Source organism: Dermacentor andersoni, chromosome 3 (genome assembly GCF_023375885.2).
Source record: "Dermacentor andersoni chromosome 3, qqDerAnde1_hic_scaffold, whole genome shotgun sequence".
NCBI lineage: Eukaryota > Metazoa > Arthropoda > Arachnida > Ixodida > Ixodidae > Dermacentor > Dermacentor andersoni.
In genome coordinates this window covers 121,005,753-121,027,533 of record NC_092816.1, presented here as the reverse complement: position 1 = coordinate 121,027,533, position 21,781 = coordinate 121,005,753, and the positions used below count along the sequence as shown (strand labels likewise).

At 49.1% G+C, this 21,781-nt stretch overlaps 1 protein-coding gene across 1 annotated transcript in view; it reads right to left on the bottom strand.

Moving 5' to 3' along the window:
• Positions 1 to 524: 524 nt before the first annotated feature.
• Positions 525 to 21,781, bottom strand: part of LOC126538863 (uncharacterized) — a 44,382-nt gene continuing 23,125 nt past the window's right edge. Inside the window, exon 2 of the mRNA XM_050185592.3 lies at positions 525 to 8,830. The gene's annotated coding sequence lies outside the window, so the exon portion shown is untranslated. The remainder of the gene's footprint in view (positions 8,831 to 21,781) is intronic.

Genomic DNA, 21,781 nt, shown 5'->3' with positions numbered 1-21,781 from the left:
ACCAACTAGCTTAGATTCAGACCTCGGGAACACGTGCGTGCGTGCACACGGCGCTCAGGCCAGCAGCGCAAGGCACAACACTGCCCTGGCTCTGCTGCCAAGACAACTGAGCCATGCATACGGTTTGTCCACTTTGCTTTATCATTTTGCTGCCAAACTTGACTACGCATAGCTTGCATCTCTGGAGAATTAATTTGCTTAACAAGGCACCAGCCTCCTCAACCTCACGGCGGATAATGCGACTCCTAACACATGCAGCACGTGTGCTGTTGATACCAAGACAGCACAACGACAACACAAACACGCCTACAGTGTCCATATAACTACCAACGCAATGACAAATTACACCAACTCTACTACCAAGCCTTCTCATCAAGACTTTCTTCTGCCATCGATTGCGAAACTGAGCCTACATAAAAAAAGCCTCTCAGGTAAAAAAAAGCAGCACAATATGGCTCCTGCACACTGGCTGCTTCCAGTCGCAAACACGTACGACCACAAAGGAAGAGGCAGCCAAGCAAGGCTACGGACGCCACTCGTATCATTTTATTGGCAATTCGAAAAAACGGAGAAAAAAACAGATGAGGTTACACTAGTCGCATGATTACACTTTGCATCACACACTAAATGTTTTGTCATGCCCCGTCAGAGATAGACAAGAGTACGGATGCTGTCACAAACTCTGCTGCCCGGGCACAAGAAATATTCTACAACCTGCAGGCAGTCTGCACCAATCGTTTCTGACCGCTCTTTGCTTTGACACGGCTACAATGAAAAACAGGGCATTCATTTGCAAAAGTAGCCAATTACATTGAGGGTGTGCAATGGCCCGGGCTAGGTCTAACATGGGAAAGATAGCAGAGATGCAATCAATGTACGTTGAACAATTCCTCCAGCAATGAACCGTCCTCTTGCCTGCTCTACAGTCACAGCAACAAATAGGCGATTATACACAGACTGATTATTTTTCTCCTAAAAAGATCCTGACACACTCACATCAACAGTGTTAAAAACTACAAGATATGGGGAGACATAACCAACCTACCATTAAAAAAAAAAAGAAACGATTGACTTTTACACATTTCAAGACGGGCAGCGCACAGGGCCGCTTTTTTGTATTTTAATTTCCTGCCCCCTCTTTTCGACCATTTCTTTATTTCTCCCCACTAAAATGTAGATCTCACCGACATTTCTCACCAATTTTGCCGTATTCACTTATGTTCAATTTACCTAAAAAATGATGGCAGCATTCAAATGAGTGTGGGAGTGGGTCGGTGGGGCAAGGGTGAAGACCCGTTATTTAGATAGACAACGGTCGAAACTAGACCGAGGTGGACAAAAAAATAATGACGCCGCGATTTTAAGGGAGGGGCGGTAGGTGAGGCGGAGAATAATGCACGACAACACAAGGGGACCAGTTGGCGCTACAGGCAAGGTTGTACAACATGCGAGTGCTTCTCTCTCCACTGCTGTAAACGAGGGCAATGGAAGGCACCAGAACCATCGGCAAAAACAAGCAAAATTACAACTGCAACAAGGCAAATTTTATCAATTCATCACATGCTGCGGGGAAATAAAGCAAACCACCAATCTCTCTCCTTCATACCACACTGCCAAGGAAGGAGGGTAAGACTCGAGCATTTCACAAGGCCAGGACGAGGTCAGGATAAGAGGAGATCCATGTTGTCTTACACGCATACCCACAAGTTCATACCATGTGCAGCTTAATAATTAAAATTTTTAAAAAATAAATGAACCATAAAGAAAATCGCAGTGCAATGCAGCAGCACGTCTTTCCAATTTTTTTTTTTTTTTAGGAGGCAAATGAAATCGATTTTGAAGCCCTTAATAACTAAGGGTAAGCAAACAGCCTAGTATAAAAAAGATAAGCAGGCGCTGATCCAAAAAAATTCGAGAAAATTTTCAATAATGAGATTATAAATAGCACGATAGTGATTACTTTATCACGCGGGCGCCTGCTGGAAAAGAGCTAGTGTGGCTGCTAGCTTAAGGACAGGCCGTAAGAGCTAACATTCTTGTGAACAGAAGGACACCATTAAAAGCGGGCGGCATGAATCAGCGGAGGAAAGTACATTAAAGCAACTCTGACTGGCTGAGCCCGGTTCCACGTGAAAGCCATCCAACCAAGCAGACACATAGTGAGGCAACCTGCTGTGGCACACAACTCAAAGACAAAAAGCAAGGGAGGCAGGACACAACCGCGACGTTTATACTCGTACAGTTCTTGGGAAGGAGGGAGGTGGGGAACAGGAAATTTTCACAAGCAACATTAGAAATGCAAAAGCTAAACAAAAACAAGAACCTGCTTGCATTTTATGCAAGACGCGATAGCACATTTGCATTCTCACTCAGGCAGATGTGAATGACTGCTAGAGATGAAATATCATGCACACCGGAGGTGAAGGAAAAAAAAAAGAAAAGCATAGGGGAGGCATGCCAGGTCTAGTTGCCACAAGGAAGGGTAGTGGTGCAAATCTCGTTTTTTTTCTTCCCCTTTGAGAATAAAAAAGAAATGAGACGAGAATTGATGAACACAATATGAGTGCATAAAAAGCCCAATGTAGGGCTATGGATGACTGCGTGCATGCAAAAACTTGGAGGAAAGTCTTTCAAGCGGCCCAGCAAACTTAAGGCCACACATTTTTAAGATAAAGAGCCAGCTAAACCTTCACCTGCATCTCAAACATTCCAATGACTCATTTTACGTGAGATAAAAAGCTGATGCATGCTAACTTGGTGAAGAGGGGGGGGGGGGGGGGGGGAGTGCAAAAAGATAAACAGCGGCAGGGGGGCAGCATCAGCCATCCATTCTGTATCTTTAACCCTAGCGGTGTTCATAAAATAAAATAAAATATAGATCATGAAGAAGAAATGTAGACGACTCTAATGAAATGAAGCGCAATGTGTGACAACAGCAAACTAGTAAAAAAATCTAAGACAGCAGGTGGCACACACAGTGCTGACTGACAGCTGTCTCAGAAAACTGTGTGAACTGCAGTGCAAGATTAGACAGTCAGCGCAGGGACCGAAGACGGACAAGAGCACACGCGCAAAGTGGCGTCTGCTGCCGCCCGTTATCATTTTGCTGCGCTTATCGTCTCTGAATACCCAACAAGGTAACTATGACAGTGCCAAGAAAGCCTCCCTTGCAGACGAGCAATCTTTTCCACAATGCTTGCATGGAGGGTACTGGTCTCAACAGCTGCTCCCACCACAACCCGCTAGCAAACCTGCACTGCTGTTCACACAGAGGCTGCACATGGCCGACACAAGCACCCAGGTAGGGCTGGACCAGCATTCAGAACAAAGGATAGCTGGTGCCACGGGGCAACCAACACGAAGTGCACGGGGCCACAGGAAGAGGAGATGCTAGATGCTTTCGAAAGCTCTTCTGAGGTATGAAACGGTGGGGGCACTATCCACTACGAGACAAGGTAATGGGGCCAGGAGGGGAGAGGAGGCTTATGAACTTTGCTGGCACTGCTTATATACACTCCCCTCTGCAGAGAGAGAGAGCACCACCGCCCCGCCCAAGAGCGACTGCCACGACAACCAGGGCGGGGCCGGGGGAGTTGAGGGCCTGGACAGGAAGGGATTGCGCGCTCCCTTGTCATAAATAAATGACCCACAAAAACCAGACAAAGAGTTATGTACACCAAACACACGAGGCGACAACCGACACGCCAGGCCACACATACCAGGGAGGTTCCTCCATCCAGAAACCAAGACTGCACCTTTCTCATAATTTTTAGAAGTCCGAAACGTTCCACTTGCCAGAAACATGCTGTACTGTCCCCCACATGTTTTGTTTGTTTGGCCAAAGAGACCGATGGGAAGGTGCCGCACGTACAGCCACTTCTTTTTTTGTTTCAGAGCCCACCCCTTTTTTTCTGAAGACGTGGAGAGACCCGCAGCAGGGCCACACAGTGGCGAAGGTAGCACAGAAACCGCACCACACTAAGCACTGCACACCACCGAAGCACAGTCTTGTTGGGCGACACGCACAGGTGGCCACAGGATCTCCCGCCGGCAGTCACATCGTCCCCCAATCGTGCGGCACCTGTCAAACGGGTCGCCGTGCATCAATGCTTACGTAAGACATCATTTTTCGGTTGCTCCGAAGGACGGGCCCGGCGAGGCACCCTCCGGAGCTCGAGGAACCCCCACCCCAACACCAATGAAGGAGTGTTCACTCCGTGCCTTTTTTATGTCACTTCCCAGATGCGCCAGATGGGAAATTGGAAATTGTCCCCACATTTTCTTTTTCCTTCCTTTTTGCGTGAGTCTTTTCGGTTGTCGTCGTCGCTGATGCCACGGCAGAGCGGCAGATTGGCGGAGGAGGCGTCCCGGCACCAGTGGGTGGTGCTTGTCGCGACGCTGGTGTCCCGATGGTGGCGGCGGCATGCACTTCACCGCCACCCGTCGATGTCGGTGGGCTCCACCACAACCCACCGAGGGTTTTTTCTCTTTGTGTGTGTGTGCGCGTGTCCATGCATGCACTGGGCGAGGCTTTGGTCGGGCGGTGCCAAGGGTGCCACAGGAAAGCCCGGGCACACCACAGGCCCACGAGTGCGACAGAGGAACTTTTTTTTTCTTCTTCTCCAAACAAACCCAGACACAATGTATAGCTTAAAGACGGGGCACCACATCAGTTGCCTGCATGGCAACTAAGTTAGCAGGAGAGGTAGAAGGGAGAGAAAAGCACGACACTAGTTGCCAATGGGACAACTGCACCAGAGGGAGCTGAGGGACTTTTCAATGCACTACCCTGGACCTGCCAAGCAGACCTCAGAAGAGGGGGGAGGGACGGTCCCTGGGAGCCAAGGAAGGTGTACAAAGCTCTATGCATGGGGCATCAGTTTGGAGCCCTTTCCACTGAAAAACTTTTTTTTTTTCATCCCTGGAAGCACACACACGCACCGATCAGACTGCAGTTTTGCATAGTAAGTCAAAACGATTCTTTCCTTAGGTTTTGGTAGGGGAGGGGATAATAAAGAGGAGGGAAAGGCAAGCTCATGTTTCCAGCATGGAAGGACCAACGTTCAGATGAACAATTTTTCTCCACTCACACAGTTTCTCCAAGACTGCCCCGTCTATACAAACGAATGCAACGGCCATACACATAGGCTTCTACAAGTGCACGCACACTCACTACACTCATTATGCCTACAGCACAAAACTCAGGACAACGACCAGAACCCACTTGTGACATCGAATCAGGGACAGTTCTCAGTGCACAGACCTGATACACACCAGAAGACACACACTTCCTATGCATTAAGAAAAGAAAAGGACGGGTCGGGGAACAGGGAGCAAGAAGAAGCAAATCGGCACAAACACAACAAAGGCCAAAATTTTGAAAACATGGGAGGCAAGAAACAGAGGAAAAGGTGCGAGGGCACACCTGAAGCCACACACCTGTACGACTCACTAAGAGACAACAGCAGTCCCTCACGGGTGTGGCAAAAGAAGAAAGGTGTATCAACTGAAAAAGGCTGCCGTCTAAAAAAGGAAACTGTTGTATGGCAGCAGAACAGAGAGGGAGCCAAGGCTGGAGACCGGAGGAATTGCTCCAGTTGGCGAAAAAGAAAAGCGGGCTCTTGGGGCACACAGAGCAGCGGAGAAAACAGATGTACAAACGCACCTGAGAGACACTAGATGCCTCATGCCCCAAAGCACACATGTCAAAATGCACACTCGCTTCTTTGCCACAAGAATGGGGGATGCAGGCGCAACTCATCACACATTGCACGTCTGCGTGTATATCATGCTCAAAAACTAGAGCTCCGCCGGCCAGCCACCGGCACACCGGGAGCATTGCCCACACAGCCAAAGTCCAATTCCACTCGCTACAATCAGTGGGTGCTCCCAGGTGCAGCAGCCTGGCAGCCAGCGGGGGGCGGCACACGCACACTCACCCCCGCAAGTCCCCGGGTCGACCACAACGCTTCGTGATCTTCAGTCGGTCACGCGTTCCAAAAGAGATTAAAAAAATACATATGAGAGGTATAGGGGCTGGGAATATAGTGAGGGGGGGTATGGGGGGTTATCAGCAGTCCTGCGCGTCAGTCGCTCGACCACGTCGCTGAAGGGCCGGCCACACCGTAAAAGGCCTTTCTTTCCCTCGGGCATCCCAGGGGCGAGGGCTGGGACCGGGGCTGGGCCTCGGGGGTGGCAAGGGGGGGAGAACAAAAGGAGCGCACCAGAAACCGTCCCGCTGGCCTGGCGGCCACTCATCGCACCAACAGCGTCCTTCACAGTGTGTGTGTGTGTGTGTGTGTGTGTGTGTGTGTCAACCGCACGTGTCTGTGTCAAGCACCACAAGCCTGGGAAAGAGGGAAGGGTGAAGCGGAAAGCGAGGAGATTAGGCACACTTGCCAAGCAGGGACAGCACAGTAATGGGCTTGCTCCTCCTCCTGCGCCACACACCAATGCTCACTTGTCCCACATGACAAGAAGAGGAACGCAGTGGGAGAGAGGGAATGCGAGGAAACAAAAGGAGCAAGGGGAAGCGTTCAGCCAACCATGCACGACATTCCCTTCCGTAACCCAATAGGGGCAAAGCTCACTTTTAAGCATCGAGCAGAAAGCACACAGCGTGAAATAAACCCCTGTTAGTCGTTTCAGCAGGGCACGCTCAGTCTTTAAAGATCAAGTAAACAACCAAGTTAACTTTTCGAGCTTCAAATCGGGGTAGTCATGATGCTAGGTGTTCTGTGTGCAAAATATCAGACAATCTTTCTGTTCTCACATAATCAGCAGTTAGCAAATCTTCAAATTCCGATTTTGTTTCATTTGCAAAACAAGGACAATCCATAGAATGTTTGCAGCTTTTCTTTTTCACTCGGCGTGCAATAACACTAAGCACTGTAGAGCTGTTCACAACACAACCTACCAATTGCACGTGAAAGCCAATATTACGTGTCCAGATCAGATAAGAACTAGCCAATGCAACACAAAAGAGGGCAAACACAAACTGCAGTGCATTAAGAAAGGAAAGCACAGACAATCATCAGTGAACTACAACATTGTCTTTCTAAGTACACCAACATCGAAAGAGCAGAAAAGAAACAAAAGGAACAAATGCCAACACACACTGCAACCTGCATCCCCCGACAATGACCACTAACAGCACTTCATGAAAAAAAAAAAAAATACTTCAAGAGATTAAAAAAAAATGCCGACACGCACAAGTCACTGATGACAGAAAAAAAATGTGACAGGCGGTCTCGCAGGCCAGATGGGAAATGCACCATCTGGGTAGCTGCTACTGTGTTGCATGAACACAACATAAAAAAATATAAAGTACATGGAAACGTAACTCCTTGGGTTTCTCATCGATTCCGCTCTTCATAGCCACTCAAAGTCAGTTTGTTTTTCTCTGCTTTGCTACTTCAAGTTCCTGTGGGAGAGTATTCTTCATGTTCGCAGATATCGCGGATCAAGCCGTACCATGCAACAACAATTCCTCTTCCGGATGTGCTGCTCTCTTGCAAGAAGTTGCCTCGATGTAGGGAGCAAGGAGAAAGTGAGAGAGAGAGAGAAAGAGAAGGAGGAAAAAAAGGGAGGCGAGGGGAGGGAGTCGCCCAAGGAGCCGACGACGTCGTGGTGATGCATTCAAAGACACTGCTGCTCTCTCTCTCTATAAAGTCAACAAAGCACAGGACTCAGAAGAAAACAGTACCCTGCAGGCAAGGGGATTGCGAGGGACGGAGCAGAAGTGTGGGGTGTGCTTCATTCTGGGTTGGCCACTATTGTTCATGATTCTTTCTTTCTTGTAGAAAAAAAATCCCATTGTCCAGTCTGCAATTGCTAAGAACTCCAGTTGGAGACCTCCCAGAAGAGGCAAATAGCAAAGGAGGCAGTTTGAACCCGACACAACCAGACTGCCCAAACCATACAAATGTCTAAGCCAATTGGTGGCCACAACGGCCTGAAAGAATAGTCGCAGCCTGGATGTCTCCCACCCCAAATTCCACGGGCGTAGCGTAAATACAACCTTCCCCGGGTAAAGGCACTCGAACGAATGAAACTCACGACTCGCATGCCAGAACAGGCGCACACCCCACACCAAGCTGCCCTCCTGGACGGGATGCTAAGCTAAGGCTGCCCCTGCCAGAGCACAAGCAATGGCATTGAGAGAGGCAGTGAGGAACAGGTGTAAGGCAGAGAGAGCGAAACACACTTCAACGGTCACCAAGTTAACGACACTCTAGTGGCAGCTTTCTACGACTCTGGTGGAATTCGCAGGCTCCTAAATTCCAGAACACAAGACAGCCTGCCTGTCACTTTTGGTTTCAGCTTTGCTACCACAGAGAGCCTCGAGGGTGAATGCAGACCAGTCTTAGAAGCTCGCTCTCCAAATGAAGAAAACAGTGGTGGCCTCAGACTGGGCAGCGGAACAAAGAATGGTAAGAAGTGATAGAACTGAGGAGGACTGCAAGAGCGAACAAGAGGTAGGCTGAGACAGCGAGGTAGATGAATCTAAAAAACCTGAGCCGGCAGTACTGACCGGCGGCATGATGCGAGACATGTCTGCCTGCTCTTTCTTTTTCCGTGTTTTCTGCTGCTCTTGGAAAGGGTTTACACTCGAACGCGAGCCAGTGCGGTTACAAACGCAGTTTTCCTGGCGGCTGGCTGCAAGACAGCACAGCCAGCGGGCACGAAGTCCTCAGGGCGACGACGCGTCGGCCGAAGACATTGGGCGTGTTCAGGGGTCAGGGGTGTCGGGTGGTCAGAGGGCAATAGGGTCCGGTGGTGGTGAACTTGGGAAGACAGCAGCCGGCTGCTGGAAGATGCCGGACTCCACCTGAAAGCAAAAAGCAAACAAACCTCGTCGCAACAAGGACCACACACACACTGCAGCAACAGCATGCCACACTACATTTGTGCCCACACACACTTTGACAAGACATACCGGTTTGAACTTTGCCTGCAAACAAGATCTTGCTGCACCAATACCAAGCAGCTTTAGTTTTTTTTTTCTCCCCGTGCCATGTTTTCAACAGAATATTTTGAGTGAGTGAGTGAGCGAGTGTGAGTGAGCGTGGGTGCATGAGGGGGCACGGTGCTAGCCCAGGCACAGTAGCATAACAGCCCCACCCAAGAAGCTCCTCCATTTATGTACCAGGGGGACACATCACCAAACAACTGATTCCCAAGCCTGCACCCTACCCTCAAGAAGGCCCAAGAGAGGCCACTTCCAAATTCTTCTAGAGTAGAGAGAGGGAGAGGCTGAAGCATGTGAAGCATGTAGCTTCACAGAAATTGCGCAAGGGATTGTGACTGGCTTACAGGGTGTCCACTTTGTTAACCGCACAAAGCCCAACATGCCATTCTTCATAAGCTGAATTTGATGCCTAAATACTGTGATTTAAGCTCCGGAAACCCAATGTAGAAGCCATAGAGTTTTTGATATGCTGAAGCGAATTTGAAATTGCGGAAGTTCTGCAAGTCAATTACTAATTTTTACTCAATTATCATGTCACTGTTCCTACACTCTCTATCGCCAGAAATAAATGTGACCAAGTTGTTTTAGTTTTCTTTGATGTTAAATGGTGTTAGGGCTTTGTGGGGCTAAATAAATTTAAAACATCACTAACAATGTTGCAGTCAGGATAACAAAATTAAATTCTGGTTACGAGGCCATAGTGGGGAACTCCGGATTAATTTCGACCCTCTGGGATTCTTTGAAGGGACACAAAAGGGCAAATATTAAGTCAATGTGGACTGTTAAGATGCCGTTCCAGAAACCTCGCAGCACCTGTTTCGTGCCAAGAAAAGACTTCGTTCATGAAAAAATTGCGTCTAAAGGGTCTACATACCTTTAGCGCAATTCGAATCAGCCACCCCCAAGTGGGGGAGCGGTGATGTTGCATATGCCATCACCGCCCTTTAATGCCATCAGGGACTAACACAGCGCCGGTTTTCTGCACAAAATGCTAACACTTGGCCACGGAGAAGCCGAGTCAAGACAGAGTGTGATTCGCCTCTGCAGCTGCTCTTGGTCAAGTGACGTGGAGCGTTCAGGAATCCCACAGCATGACATGAACGTGGCATAGTCTGCTACTTGCAGCTTGCACAAGTTTTGCAAGCCAGCAAAACCAGCCCAGCCCTACCAATAACGAACCTACTGAAACAGGAAAGTGCGGATGGCTCCAGAGTGGAGAAAATGAAACCCTTCAACTGCTCGCGTCATTGCAAAAGGTAATGTCAATGAGTTCTCTGTTTTCTAAATATCACATAGAACTGGAGAAGTAGCATTTCATTTAGTCATATTGCAATACATTGATCTCTATATTGCGAGTCGTTAAGTACTAGTGACAGAATTATAATGAGGATAGCCTTCGTCATTGAGCTAGTACTTAAATGTTCTGAAGGAGTCTCTCATTGTGACCTGCATTTACCTCCATTTGTAGAACACTAAAGCTATGTTTGCGATAATATTGCGACGGTGTAGGAGACCTGCACCGGTGTTTAAAAGCGAGGGCTCCGAACCACAGTATCGGAAAACAGTCGATGTCGTCTTCTTCCGCTCTCACACTATTGACACATACCATACTGGAACATAAATCCCCGGGGACATGGAAATTTACGATCCGGCAGTTGAGACAGGTCATGGCATCGTATTTCACTGGTTGCCAAGTCATTGTGGCATCCTTGCAAACGAGTAAGGATGCCAGTGCCGATTGTGTTGCTATCCTGCTGTCAAGAACAGACGCAGCGGGAAAGATCTGTGCGCTTGCTCATGAGCTTACCTTGGCGTAATGGAATTTGGCAGACATTAAAAACCAGTGCCTTTGTTCCCTGGATCCTGATCTGAAGCTCTGCCTTTCACATGGCTTACCACGACGGGAGATAACTCTCCTCTGTCGCCTATGGCTTGGGGTAACTTTTACCAATGCGTACTCTTACCTCATTGTAATGGCCACAAGTCTAGATTGTGAATTTTGCGGGTGCGAACAGACGATTGCGCACCTTCTATGAAGCTACGAAGGAGCATAGAACATCAGTTTAACCAGGTCACAGGTCAGGAGCAATCATTCGGCGTAATGGGTCCTCATACATGTAAGTTGAAGTTGACTCTGCAGCAGTCAAGTCAACCTGACGATCAGCAGCCTGTGCCGAAACAGTACAGTGCTGCAAGGAATGCAGCGTCGCTAGGAAAATATTTATGGGCAGAACTTGTGTCGAACTGAAGTTCAGAATGGGAAGGTACGCCTGATTATTTCAAACTGTAATAATGGTATCGGGTAACATAACATGGCGGGTTAAGAGAACGTCCAGAACAGGATGCACCATGCAGTCTCCGTCAGGGAGAGCAGGGAACGGCACTATTGAGACCTATGTTTCAGCATGGGGTGGCAGACGAACGAATTGGCTGCACCTAAGGCAGGGCTTGTCTGGCGGCGGCAGTACATTGGGGTAGATCTAAGCGCAGAGCACCGGAAGAGCAGTCGATAAGCACAGAGTGCAGGGTCAAGAAGTCAATACCTAGATTGAGACAATGAGGGCAGGGGTCGAAGGCAAAGACAACAGACATAACACGGCCGGCAATGTTAATACGGGCAGTGCATAGGCAGAGTATGGCAGTTGTGCTGCCACTGGCAACTTGAATGGCAGGGCAGGCGGCAAGTGTGAGCACTTTTTTTAACGGATATCTGGGCACCTGTGTATATTAAAGTGGTTATGGACAGACCATAAAAGAGAACTTCGGTACGGTTGCGTAGAGGAGCAGAGGTCAAGAGAGGATTTTCGGTCTGGGTTGTCAATGCAGTATCACCTCCGGGCGCTGCATTATATAGCTTTCAGAGTTGCAACGGAAGTATGACGGAGACGGTGAACGTTGACATGGCAGTGAGCAGGACTGTTGAGTCTGAGGTGAGGGCGAATGGCTGGGATTATACGACGAAGCAGAGACGTCGCCACTTGTGGAGGAAAGGAGCGAGCATAAAACTGGCCGCGTGCATTATATGCTGAGCTGCGATCAAAACTGTCGTTGGGACATGGAGATGAGTACCAGTGGCTGCAGCAGTATTGAGAGATGTAGCCGACGCAACAGCATGTGAAACAGAGGGGCCAGTCGTCTGATGTTCGCCATTCAGCTGCGTTTCGATAACACACTGGTGGGTATCGCAGACTCAGTGCAGCTGAAGTGACCACTGGAGTACTTGGGAGTGAGAGTTCCTTGACTGGGGAGACCCATATTGGCAATCTCTTGTCGGACAACAGACTGAGTGATATGGTCGTCACGTCATTGTCACGTGGTCGAGGATAACGGATCGCTGGAGCTATGGCCTCCAGTTTCCCACGGACGATCTCTGTCATGGTAGGTGTACTTGACGGCTTACGAAACGCTGGAACATCAATGCAGGAGTGTCAACTTTTAGTTTGTTCAAGGCATCAGCATGCCGGAAGGACGGCAACAACTGTCACACAATCTTTGCACAAAAGCAAACTGAATGTGTCATCTGCTATTCCCTTTAGCACATGGTCAACTTTATCTGATTCCAACATGTCTGTCTGCTTTTTATAAAGAGCCAGCACATCCAGTATGTAGGAAATATGCGACTCTGTCGACGACTGAGCCAGTATCGCAAGCTCTTGTCTGACTGATAGCCGACGTCTGGCAGGTTTTCCAAGTAAGTCACGCATCTTTTGTATGCAGACTTCCAAGCTAGTTAGGTCTTCACGTGTGCCATATCACAAGCGAGCCATGCCTTGGAGGTAGAATATTACGTTGGCAAGCATGACTGTCGCGTCCCATCTGTTATGGTCGCTGACGCGCTCATGCCAGGTGAGCCAATCTTCTACATCCGTGTCATTTGTGCCGGTGAAAATCCCTGGGTCACGAGGGTGCGATAGCACTAGATGTGATGAAGCCTGGGTGGATGTGGACGGGGCATTGTCGTTTGAAGACATCGTGATGGAACCGATGTGGCGACCACTACGGAGACCCAGCGCAGTGTTATGGCAAAGCTGTTATAGAACACTGGCACATTGGCAGTGTTTTGAAAGGACAGTTTTTCAGGGGTCTGACTAGAATCCCTCACCCAGTATTTCACACTCGTAAAGCAAATGTTCATAGGCTAATCGCTGACCAACTGTTTGTTTTTACAGTGAAGCTGTCTTAGGCTAGTTTCCAGGCTTTCGTGATGTACATTGGCAAAAACTATGGCAGCATCCATAGAGCTAAAACAGCTTAAGCACAAGGCCAAACGTATCAGCGTATGTGTCCCAGCTGCGTTTGAGGCTAGCTGTGTCAAAACCGGTGATGCATGATAAATGACTGTTTGATGCGTTGCGATCTGTGCAAACGATAGTCCGGCCGTTGCGCCCAATGCCTTACCGACAACAAGCCTTGCCGTGGAATGCACCGATGCGTGCGCCGCACAGACTGAGGGCGGAATCGTCACCACTGTATATGTTGATCCCAAAACATCAAAGAGAGACCCTGAAGATTTTATGATCGACACATTTGGGTGGATCCTCCAATTGGACCCCAATCCCATCGTCATTGTGGGTGACTAACGTCGATGTGTCTCGTCCCGACGGAAAGTGGTTCTTGGCGTTTCTCTTGGAAAGGTTTGGCCTTCAATGCCGCACCAAGATTAATGTTCATGATGCGCCATCGATCTTGCATAGACTTAACGTTCCCTAAAAACTTCTGCAGTGCCCATCACAGAGCCCATGGCCATCATAGCGACCATAAAGCCATAATTACTGTGGTCACGAGATAAACGTTAATACAAATAAACATAACGTGCATATCTGTGTTATATTGTTTTGCTGTTTTAGTTCATTTTCTTGATAGCTATATACAGCTCTGCTGGTCATCCACCTTCACAGAGTGGAATGGTTGAATTTTTTTGTGTACTAGTGCAAGGCATAGTATGAACACAGAAGCTTGGAACACCTACAGCCTATCTTGCTACAGTACTTAAAGGGTTCCTCACAGAGCTTTGACATAGCAAACTTATGTAGCCTGGTGCATACCCACTTATGCAGTGTATCACATCCATCAATTCTGTGAAAAGATGCATTCACAGGCTTAATGAAAGCCTACGCACACTTGTTCTCAGAGGATTCTGCCAGATGTTTGGAAGGATGGTAATATAGACATACTCTGCTATATCATGGATCAGAAGGCATCACACATAGACAATGGAGCTGCAAGAAAAACGTTGGTATTTTCTGATGCAGAAGTTAGAAAATCAAGAAAAAGGTTATGCACAACACCTTGTTCCAGTGCAATACGGCCGCACGCCTGGGTCTTTCATGCACCACCAGTGCAGCAGCTTACCCCTGCCACCATCACCTATTTACATGCAAAAGAATGCCGAAAAGATGGTGAGCTCTTCTACCAAGACGGAAGCTGCCTGCATGCAGCGTTTTATAAGGTGTTATGCTGGGCATGGAAGTTAGGCAAGTTTGGTGCCCGCCTTTGTGGGGAAACTGCACATGGAGCTCATAAATACTGAGCAACCTCTCTCCCATCTATCCCTTAATAAACCACTATGGTACTATGCAAGAACATGTTTGCATCGCGGGGCAAATCATGCTGTGGCCAAGAAGTGTTATCGGAGGGAAAGAAAAATACAAATACTTCGACAGGCTGGGACGCTTTCTTTATAGAGCTGGATGGGTTTTGACGTTAGGCAGTTGAACAGTAGAGCGAATGCAGAGAGGGTGTGGTTGAGATAACCATGGAGAGGAAACAGTGAAGTGGAGGGCAGGAGAGTACGTGTAGGGCGTAGCATTTCAGTGATGACACCATTCCTGCCAGTGGGCACGCACCTGCGCTCATTTGCAGCAGAAGTGGCATGTTACAGTGGTAACATGGCGTAATGTGCAACACTACAAGGAAGGCTGCACATGGAGTGGCCCATCACCTATTGAAGAGCAATGCAGCAACTGAAGCTGCTTTAGGCAAAAGACAACGCTTGACAGCGGCAAGATGTGGCCAAAACAAACAAGGGAGCTCTGCTTCCTTCAACAATCCTCTTCAATGGCTCTATCGGCCGCACAGACATTTTTGCCAGCTGGGTCAGAAACGACCTGTGCTGTACTGTCAATGCTGCCTGTCAATTGTGAACACTGCTCGCTTTCTTATTTTCGACTGTGAAATGGTGCTTTTGCACTGAACTACAATGCATCACGAAGGTGTCAGGATGCCTCTAAACCTGTGCCCTGAAACTTTACTTGGCAGCACCAATATCCCTCCTGGCTCTGTACTGCACACACAAAGGAAGCAGCGATTGAGGCATCTCTATTCAGACGTGGTGTGCAAAAATCAGAATGTCGAGCCACACTGGAACTGAACCTAAAGCCAGTGCTGAACGGTTATTTTATTGTGACGGCAATTACATGGACCCTCCAGGGACATTTCTGCTGTTGCCATGAGGTTCCGTATCAGCGAAAGCGTGTGACGGTGAGCCAGCGAACACGGGTCAATCTCATGTGAGCGAGCGAGGAATACAGCTCAAATGCATGCCCTGTCCTGTGGCACACGAGGAAGGGGGGTGAGGCGAGGAGGAGGAGGGTTGTCTCCGCTCCGTACAGAGTGGAGACAACCGTGGCTTCTACTACGGCCACGCAAAACGCGGACACCGTAATATCCACCTTTAGCGGATGCCATAGGGGCGCGTTGCCGGCGCTCATGTGTCTTGAAAGCGGTCTGCAACGTGGCTAAAGTGTGTGCCCGCGTGGGCCTCATCTTCAAAGCGATCTGCCATGTTTGCATAGTGCGCGTAGTGCCAGTAGCTTTGTATGCGCTGTGCTTTCAACGTTTCGTACGCACTGAAGCGCCAGATGCACGGAGGGCAATTGGCTCTCAGCTGCCGTCACAATTCCTAACTCCAGTGTTTTCACAGACAGTCTCCGCCAAGATCGAGCGCTGCGTGTTCATGTTTACCTGTGCACGCATGACACCGTGCTGGTTAATTTAGTTAGAATGCGTTGATGGGCAAGTTGGTTTGAATTCATGATATAATGCGTAAGCGCAACTGAACGAGGACGTAGAAAGAAGCAGACACACAAAGACAGCACTGTCTCTGTGTGTCTATTTCTTTATACATCCTCTTGAGTCACACTTACGCATTCTATCATTGTTAATTTAGTTAGTAAGCGAATGTTTACAAGTTTATATGGCCAATAATACTACTGTCCTTACTTCGTACAGCTACCTACCTATTTGCTATCGCAATTAGTGCTTCGCCTTACCGGCGGAACTGCAAACTTTTTTCTGCTGAAAGCAAAAAATTTTTTACCCCACCATCTAGGAACTAAGCCCCTATACGGAACTGGTTCAACCACAGGTTCTACCCGGGGTCATCATTGCCATCGTTGGCATCAATGCATTCATTTCCATTATATATTTAATGTATGCTGCAATTACTAGATTGTTAATTGCAGCTCCTTGATACTTATATTTTATATAAGTTCTCCGCGCTGTTTAAGAACCTGATATCTGTATAATGTTACTTAGTATTGCCGCCAGCATTGCGAGAACACAAGACGACCGCCACATCCCAACTGCGTTTCAAAGAGCCGCCACACTGCAAGCGTCAAGAAAAGCACCGCAAGGCAACGCTGGGCCGGTGCTGACAGACCGGCGGCTCGTGCGCGAGAATCGGACTGGCACGCGACAGGAGGCGACAAAGAAGAGAACGACGTTAGAAGAAGCGAAGCTCAAGGGAAGTTTTTGTTGATGGGCACAGGTTCGCCCAGAATAAATTAGTTTTCATAGAAACGGCCGTCGTAACTGTTGGTTACATGTCTGGTGGAGGTGCGGGGTATGATTTCAAGCCCCACACGCGCCAGGGAAGGTAGCCCGGATCCCCGAAGTTTGGAGCCAACGGAGTTAACGCCTGTCCACCAACACACGAGCCGCCGCATACGAGGTGAGGCCCCCGAGTTTGGTCCTCTCGCCGATTCACCAAGGGCAGCGGCAGCAGTCAGCCTAGGTACCAGTGCGATGGCTACTCAAGTAATGCCTCCTCACGTCGTCGTTGATTCACCCCGGACGCCAGAATCCTTTCACGGAGACACATTCGAGGATGCCGAGGACTGGCTCGAAAACTTCGAGCGTGTCGCCAGATGCAACGGTTGGGACGAAACAAAGAAACTCCGGTATGTGTACTTCTCGATGGAGGAATCTGCGCGCACGTGGTTTCAAAACCATGAAGCGTCGTTATCATCGTAGAACGACTTCCGACGAGAGCTGCTTGCTACGTACCCGAGCACGGACCGCAGAGAGAGGGCAGAAGCCGCTCTTCAGGCGAGGAACCAGCGAAACAACGAAAGTGTGACCATGTACATTGAGGATATGACCCACCTCTTCCGCCGAGCCAATCCAAACATGGCTGAGGACAAGAAATTGCGTCACCTAATGCGCGTTGTGAAACAGGAGCTTTTTGCCGGCCTGGTTCGTAATCCGCCCCGCACTGTAGCCGAATTTCGATCAGAGGCGACGACGATGGAGAAGACGCTGCAGCAGCGTGCGAGGCAGTACAATAGAGATGTAAGCCTTGCATCATTTGACGTTGGGTCAGGAGCCCTCTCCAACAACATGGACACCCTACGCGAAATGGTGAGATCCGTCGTAAGGGAAGAGCTGCAGAAACTGCAGCTGGCTCAAAGCCCTCCTCCAGTGTCCTCCCTTGCGGATGTCATACGCGAAGAAGTCCGGCAAGTAATTTGTGAGCCAGAGCCTCAGGTACGGCCCCGCGCACAGCCAGAGCGTCAGCCGCGGATATCGTACGCCCAAGCTTTACGCCAGGACCTACGACGCACCGACTTTGGACGAACGGCCACAATACCCCAGGTGCTTCCTTGCAATGTGCCGCCCATGGCAGAAGGAAGGCCACGTAAAAGCGACGTATGGCGCACTGCAGACCGGCGTCCCCTCTGCTTCCACTGTGGAGAGGCTGGTCACCTATACCGGGAATGCCAGTATCGCCGAGTAGGACTGCGTGGCTTCTCTGTGAATGCGCCTTGCCCTCGAAACGGTGAGCGCCCTGATGAAATTGAAGCATTTTTGTCCACGCGCCAAACTATTCGAAACCCCCAGCAACATGAACCTCGATCGGCAGCGCCTATGCGTTATAGGTCGCCGAGTCCGCGTCCCTCTTCCATTTCACCGAGGCGTCGCTCACAAAGTCCGTGACGGGAAAACTAGAGCCAGCGACCTGTGGAGGCAAGGCCGCTGACGCCCGGAACACCGAATGCCCTCCATCGCCAATCCGACAAGACGGCGGCAGTGACGAACCGACGAACCAGTGCAGTGATGACGCCGTTACTTCTGAGTTGCGCGTCATCATTGACGACTTCGAAGTGACTGCGTTGATAGACACTGGTGCGGACTATTCAGTTATTAGCAGTGTACTCGCCAGAAAATTGAAAAAGGTATTGACCCATTGGACCGGACCTCCAATACGTACAGCGGGGGGGACACTTAGTCGACCCCGTTGGAATGTGCACAGCAAGAATCGGCATTAGAGGCTTTACATACGTCAGCAGCTTTATTGTTCTCCCCGAGTGTTCCCGTGAGCTTATACTGGGCATGGACTTTTTGCAAACGAATGGCGCAATTATCGACTTGCAAGAATCACGCGTGTTGTTTTCTACAGAAAATGCTGTTACCATTTCTGATACAGAACAGCCACATATTTCCTCTCTCCGTATTGTGGATGAAGACGTGACGGTACCGGCACGGTGCAGTGTGACTGTCGTTGTAAGGAGCGACGTATTTCGTGACTATGAGGGACTTGCAGACGGAAATATCGGGCTGCTACTGGAAAAGCAAATATGCGTGGCAAGAGGCCTAGTTCACCTGCGTAACGGATGCGCTGATGTCCTCTTGACTAACTTTGGCAATGAGGCACAACACGTGGCGAAGGGAACAGTCATAGCTTCTCTTCATGACTATGCACAACTTGCGGATGTGTCAACCCTCCATGCGGCATCACCAGCTTCTGTCACTTTAGACAGTGTCCTTACCTCCATCGACATTGACCGAGAGCTGTCATCACCACAAAGAGATAAGATTGTGAGCTTGGTCACAGAGTTTGCTGAATGCTTTTCGACTTCATCAAAAGTCCGTCGTACTCCCGTCGCAAAACACCGCATTGTGGTCGAAGAACCTGCAAGACCAGTGCGCCAACACCCGTACCGAGTGGCTCCAAAAGAAAGAGAAGCGATAAGAAATCAAGTACAGGAAATGCTCAAAGACGATGTGATACAGCCATCCAATAGCCCGTGGGCATCTCCGGTAGCCCTGGTCAAAAAGAAGGATAACACCCTATGATTTTGTGTTGATTACAGGAAACTCAACCTCGTCACGAAGCGAGATGTTTATCCACTCCCACGCATCGACGACACCTTGGACAAACTACGCAATGCTTACTTCTTCTCTTCTTTGGATCTCAAAAGCGGATACTGGCAGATAGAAGTGGACGAGCGAGATCGCGAAAAAACGGCATTTGTGACACCGGATGGTCTGAACGAGTTTAAGGTGCTTCCATTTGGTCTGTGTTCTGCGCCCGCCACCTTCCAACGGATGATGGACACTGTTCTCTCCGGACTGAAATGGCAGTCTTGCCTCGTCTACCTTGATGATGTGGTGGTTTTCTCCACTACATTAGAGCAGCACATGCAGCGACTGAGAGCAGTTCTGGATGCTATTCGCACGGCGGGATTGACCATAAAACCCGAAAAATGCCACTTCGGCTTTCGCGAGCTCCGCTTTCTCGGGCACATTGTCAGTGCCGAAGGCGTCCGCCCCGATCCTGAGAAGATCACTGCAGTAGAAATGTTTCCGAAGCCAAGAGACAAAAAAGCTATTAGACGTTTCCTGGGACTGTGTGCCTACTACAGGCGTTCCGTAGAAAATTTTTCTAAAATTGCCGAACCACTCACGCGACTGACAAAAGAAGATGTCCCTTTTGTGTGGGAGAAAGAACAAGAAGACGCCTTCTCTGAGCTACGACGGCGTTTGCAGAGTCCTCCTATACTTGCCCATTTTGATGAAAATGCCGAAACGGACATCCACACCGACGCGAGTAACGTTGGTCTCGGTGCCATACTTATTCAGTGGCAAAAAGGAGAAGAAAAAGTTATTGCCTATGCAAGCCGTACCTTATCAAAAGCCGAGACAAATTACTCAGCTACAGAAAAGGAATGCCTGGCGGTTATATGGGCCATCAGTAAGTTCCGGCCATACTTATATGGCAGACCGTTTCGAGCCATCAGCGACCATCATTCATTGTGCTGGCTGGCGAACCTCAAGGACCCTTCTGGAAGACTCGCTAGATGGAGTTTGCGTCTACAGGAGTATGACATCACGGTCGTTTACAAGTCCGGTCTCAAACACAATGATGCTGATTGCTTATCACGTGCACCAATCGAATCTACGTCACCTGAATACGAGCAAGATTTCCCATTTCTTGGGGCTGTAAATACGACGGAAATGGCTCATCACCAGCGTACGAATCCGGAATTACTCCTGCTCATCGAGTACCTGGAGGGTCGACAAGTGAAAGTGCCTCGAGTTTTCGTCCGCGGATTGTGTTCGTATGTCATCCGGAACAACGTCCTCTACAAACGAAACTTCGAGCCCAGTGGTGAGACGTTTCTACTTCTTCTACCATCATCGCTGCGAGCTGAGATCTTAGAAGCTTGCCATGATGATCCTGCAGTTGGCCACTTAGGCGTTAGTAGGACTCTGGCGAGAATCCGCCAGAAATATTACTGGCCGAAGTTGATGAATTCAGTGCAGCACTATGTCAAATCATGCAGAGATTGTCAAAGACGCAAAACACCGCCACTCAAACCAGCAGGTTTTCTGCAACTGTCGCCACCAGCAGCACCCTTTGAACAAATAGGAATGGATTTACTTGGACCATTTCCCGTATCAACCTCAGGAAAGCGGTGGATTGTGGTAGCAACCGATTATCTGACTCGGTATGCTGAGACATCTTCTCTTACAAAAGGAACCGCCATTGAAGTGGCTCAGTTTTTTGTCACACACATAGTGTTACGACATGGCGCACCTAAAGTACTCATAACAGACAAAGGAACAGCTTTTGTTGCCCGTTTGATGCAGTCTGTTATGAACCTAACGCATACTGCTCATAGAAAAACCACAGCGTACCATCCGCAAACCAACGGCCTGACTGAACGGCTCAATAGAACGCTCGCTGACATGATCTCAATGTACGTGGACATCGAGCATCGGACATGGGACAGTATTCTACCATATGCTACCTTTGCGTATAATACTGCAGTACAAGAGACTACACATTTCACGCCATTTGAACTTGTTTACGGTCGGACAGTAACAACGACACTAGACACGATGTTACCTGTAAACAACAGCAGTGAAGACGACCCTAACGTTAGTGAGTACATAGAAAGGGCAGAAGCACGGCAGTTGGCAAGGCACCGTATCGTACAACAGCAAAACGTCGACGCAAACCGGTACAACCTAGGGCGAAGAGAGGTACAGTACAACCCCGGAGACAAAGTGTGGGTATGGACACCTATACGTACGCCCGGTCTTTCGGAGAAGCTACTGCGCCGTTACTTTGGCCCCTACAGAGTACTTCGCCGGCTAAGTTCCTTAAATTACGAGGTAACTCCTGAAGGCCAAGTCTGCTCCACACGATGCAGGACTCGCCCAGAGGTCGTACACGTAGTACGAATGAAGCCTTACCATGAAAGGCATTGACTACCAGAATTTGCACGTACGATCAAGCCTAGC